Source organism: Equus przewalskii, chromosome 30, assembly GCF_037783145.1.
Source record: "Equus przewalskii isolate Varuska chromosome 30, EquPr2, whole genome shotgun sequence".
In the NCBI taxonomy this organism is placed as follows: Eukaryota; Metazoa; Chordata; class Mammalia; order Perissodactyla; family Equidae; genus Equus; species Equus przewalskii.
The window spans coordinates 20382436-20387758 of NC_091860.1; positions in this window are offsets into that span (position 1 = coordinate 20382436).

Sequence of the window (5323 nt, forward strand, 5' to 3'; positions counted from 1 at the left end):
AACTTCTTTCCCTTTCATGGCGGAATAATACATACATACATATATATACATTCAACTATTTAACTCTCTTTTTGTGTATCCATTCATTAGTTCCTGTTCCAGTTCTCTTAGGTGTCTACCTACGAGTGGAATTGTTGGATTATATGGTGATTCTGTTTCTCTTTTTGGGGAGCCTTACAGATGCTTTTTAAACACGGAAGGCCTTGTGATATCTCCTAGAGCTTTAATGGCACCTAACAATAACAGGCAGTCTTGAATTCGCATCAGCAGACTAATTCTATAATTGCACAAAGGCATTAGTCAGAAAATGTCTTATCAATGACAGTAAAATCGGGACTTTCTTAGTCATTAAAAAGTCTCTTTTGTTCTTTCTAGCCTTTTACTATGAAAAATTTCAAACAGATGGAAAGGTACATAGTATAAGGAATGCCCATGTAACCATCACCCAGAATCAATGATTATCACATGTCCCTACACTTTGCTTCATCCATCTGTTTTTCCAGTTAGTTTTAAAAACATAACTTTATTTTTAAAGTTTAGAAAACAGGGAATAATATAGAGTAAAAAGTTACTCTTACTCTCATCACTGGAGGTAGACAATTATTTCCATCCATGATTTTTCAACAGTATGGCCTGTAGTCCAGCTTTGTCACATTTCTATTTTTGGTCTTAGTTGTAATATCTTTGAGCCAGTTTCTGCATAAGGCTCTGGCATATAGGGGAAGAGCCCTGACCTGGAATGCCAGACCATGGTCTCAGATTTCTTGGCAACCAGATCTGTGACTTTCACCTGTCTGGGCCTGATCTGAAAAATGACGCCTTTGGACTCGATGTTCTCTCAGACCCTTCCAGCTTGGACATTCTGTGTCTGTCAAGGTACACAGGCACAGTGGGTTCATGTCCCCACAGGGTGGGCAGTTTGGGTTGACAGCTGCTGAAAGAACTTGGTGGCTCTCCTCAGCTCAGAGTCCTCTCCATCCTGAAATGATGACATCATCTCTCCTCCCAAGAACAGGAGGAGAAAAGCTGGGAGGCTATTGAGCAGTAGTCCCAGTGGCATTATGGAGGCCTGTACCCATCATATCTCTATAAACGCCACCACATCTGACTTCATCTTGACAGACTCAGAAGATGGAGCTTGAAATAGACACATCCAGCCCAGCTGTTTGAGCAACTTTCTCCCCAAAGCAGACACCCTCACAGGGTCTCAACTTGGACCCTGCTCTGTACGCACATATGCCTCTCATTGTGATGGATGAAAACACCCTGGGTATCACTTCTTTGCAGATGATTTTCTGAGATGAGCAAATGTTTGTGGGGCTTCCTAGCACCAAGCCTACAGTGGTTTCCTCTTGATTTGCTGTTGCTCCCAAAGTAAGACTCTTGTCCGATAAACTATAAAAAGAACCACAGGAAAGAGAAAAGATTATGTTTGCTTACAGCACACAAACAAAAATGCTGAGTCAACATTGTGCATTATCTTCTCAAATCTCAAACTGAGTAGCATCAACTTGTCTCCCCTGAGTGACAGTGTTCCTCTCACTGGGGCATTTGAAAGCTTGAACACAGGAGTACTGCTCACTGTGTCCTTGGTGTGTCTCAGTAGTCACTCGAATGAAAGAACAATGCTAATACAACTATTCTGGTGAAACAATTCTCTGAGATGGTTACTGAGCCCAGGTGCTTCTCGTGTGTCTAAAAGAGGTTAAGGTTCAACTGTAGTTTCTTAATTACATCAATCAGAGCCAGATTACAGCAAGGCCAGTTGTAGCCAAGACCAAAAAGCAGGTGAAACTGAGTTTTGGAGTCATCTGCTTTTTTTCCATAGCACCTGTATTAGTCAGCTAGGACTGTCGAAACAAAGTACCACAAACTGGGTGTGTCTTAAGACAACAGAAGTTTATACTCACAGTTCTGGGGAGAACAGGCTTTGGAATTTGGGGCAATGCATGGAAACTGGCCAAACAACAGAGGGACAAGGTATTCTTTGTGATTCACAACCTTCCTGTCCTGACTAAGATGGTTCCTGTCAGCAAGGCCTGTGGACACATGTTTGGCCTCATGCAAGGCACCTGCTCAGAGACATCAGCTACAAGGATGCTGGGCCCAAATCCAAGGATTAAGCTAGTGAGGCTAATGGAAAGTTCCATGAGGGTGAAGAAGTCAAGTACATGAGCTTGACCCACTTTGTGTGAGGTCAGCACTGATAACCTTGATCTTGTTTGCGAGGAATGTTCTCAGCCCCCTCCAGTGCTGCAGGTTACCAGTCTCCTGCCATCCTGTGTGGGATCAACTCATTTTAAGTGACTTATTTTAAGTCCAATTCTTCTTCATTTAGTGATATAATGAGAGGGAGGGAGAATGTGGGAAAAATAAGCCATTATTCAATTTCATTGGAAAATTAGCATTTGACATAAGTGTAATAAACGTAAGTTACATTGAACAGGCTGTACTTTTTCCTTGAAAAAAGATGTTTGAAATGGCTATTTTCAAAATGAAATAGTATATTATGTCTCTAAAGTGCCATTTTTCTTTTCAACTCATTTTTTCTCTCTTCCCCACCTTGACTCTTGTGTCTCATCCTGAAGTCCTCCCTTCTCTTTTGTTTTCAGTTTCTCTTGTTTCTGTTTCCTTCCCTCTGTAACTCAGGAGTTTCCTTACCCTGGCAGGAGTGGAATCATCTGGGGATTTAAAAAGTACCCACACCTAGACCCGATGCCTATAACCTGAGTTAGTCAGTCTGGGGTGAACCTGTCGTCTATAATCATAGCAGGTCCCAGAAGACTCTGGGATGCAGCGGAGAGGAAGCCCACAAGGCCCGGCCCGCGCGTCAGCCCTGCAGAAGGGCTGTGGTTCTCCAGTAGGGCTCTCCCAGCCTTTCCAGAGGACCCTTCAACTGCCTGTCTTTGAAAAACAACAAAATCTGTTTTCTAGAAATAAGCTCCCAGAGGGCTGCTGAACCATTAGTTCAGTGTCTGGCTAGAATGTGCCTGCCACCTGGTGGGCCACTGGTGCCACCTGGTGGGCATGAAATAAAGGTTGAAGGAATTAACGAATATTACCAACAAATTCAGTTAGCTTCATTTATTCAAAAATGAGAAATGTTTGCTTTTTTGTAAGGGTATAGTACATATTTTGTCCTGATTGTGTTGTTTCTACTTATAAATATATCACATTTTTGTCCTAGTTACTGAAATAGCTGTTAAAGTTTATGTTAACATATTTTATATCTTTTCTATTTTGAAGATAACAACAGGGCCAATGACACAATCTAGATACTTTGAGGCATACACTCTTTATTGAATGTTAATTTTTAAATTTAAAAAATCTTCTTTGTCAGATAAGGAATTCATGTAGAGAACCAAATTGAAAAGGAAAGTTCTCTTTTGTTTTTAAATATTTCCTGCTCTGTAGCACAGAACAATCAGCCTCCACCTATGTTATTGAGGCCTCCAACACCTTACTCCTGCACAGCATTAAATGGTTCACAGATAGGTCATTTTCACAGTTTAAAGTTTGTTGTTGTGTGTGTTTGTTAGTATGGTAGGAGTTTACGATGAGTTGCTTAATTACCCTACGGTTTCATCTGTGGAACAGCGAAGATGGAACAGAGCCAGCTTCTTAGTTGTATGGAGAGGGCAGCCGCACAGAGATACCCAGGTTGTTGGTTAAATGTGACTGTGTGCAGAAGTGTTTTGGAAAGATCTTGGCGGAGAAATTCCTCGCACAGCATCATAACTAGTGATAATCCTTTATTTCTTCTTTTTCCCTTTGCCAGGAGGCCTTCTAATCTGTTTACCACGTGAGCAAGCAGCTCGGTTTTGTGCAGAGATAAAGTCCCCCAAATATGGTGAAGGTCACCAAGCCTGGATTATTGGGATCGTAGAGAAGGGCAACCGGACGGCCAGGATCATAGACAAACCTCGGATCATCGAAGTCGCCCCACAAGTGGCCACTCAGAGTGTGAACCCCACACCGTGTTGTAATCCAGCCTGAGTTACTTGATTTTGTTTTTAAATCGATCTACTTCCTTTATCATCATTTCAATTAAGACTATAAACAACAACCACAATCCCATTGTTTACTCATCTTGTGACCTGAGACCAATTAGTGAGTGGATGCAATTAATAAAATAAAATCCATTGCCTTTTTTCTTGTTACATTAACTGAAGATGCACCTAATCCTGAGGTAGTTTCTAAATTGAGAATTATGTTTTTATCTGTTCATTCATTTTCAATCTTTAGACTCATCTCTGGCCACATAGGCTCTTTTTAAAGGTGCTTTCACATAGCACATGGCACAGACATTCCAATCGTAGTGTCAATAGTAGTTGGTGTCTTTTCGTTTTATGGATATTTATCATTATCAGCCTGATCTTTTTGAAGTGTCTTGAGTGGTGTTCTGGAAAGACAGAATTGGTGAGTGACACAATGGTATCTCACTTTAGTATTGCAATAGTAAGAAAGTTGCATGATTCCTTCGTCTTTGATTTGTAAAGCCTCATCTTCTAATTCAGAGCATCTCTGACCAGGACATTTCACAATAGTGCATTCAGTTAAAGAAGGTAAGTTTTTAACTCTGCATGGAAAGCACTTTGAAGACAAAAGGAAAGTTTATCTCTTTTTTTTTTGTAACCTGTTTAATATTTACTGTTTTCTTTTTGATAGTACTGACACAAATAATCAATAATCAGTCTATAGCAGAGAGTTTTATTTGAGTCAAGCTGAGGACTATAACCTGGGAGTGCAAAGTAGGCTGGGAGTGCAAAGTACTCTGGAGAAAAGTGGCTTTCAACACAGCTATATTCCAGTTTGCAACAAAGAGATATACATCATGCATGACAGGGGTACATTGTTTTAAGGTTTCAAGGAGATATTTTGTTACAGATTAGCATGTTCACAGAGAGCCAACATGACCCTTGTGTCATGGGAAGGAAAACTTATCTTTCAAAGAGGTACTGGTATTGGCTTCATAGGGAGGGAGGCATTCATCTTTATCTTCAAAAAGTACATTCTTTACTTTAGAGTAGCGAGTTAAAGCTTATGTAGAAGGTATGTATGATTGGCAGTTAAGGCAGGCTGCTCTGGTCAAAAACAAGTTTAGGCCAAATCAGGTTCAAACCAGAATGGCTTCCCCATGTACTTGAAAATATAAAAGTTTCTTATATCATTTCCCCTTACGATCAATAATCTTTGGAGAGAAAGCATTCGTGATCAAAATATCGTCCCTCGATGCCAGGGTAGTTGCTTCCTGCCCTGGGTCCATCATGTCTCTGAGTGGTTGGCTTTGTTTTGAACTGACCAGTGCAGTTACCTACATCGG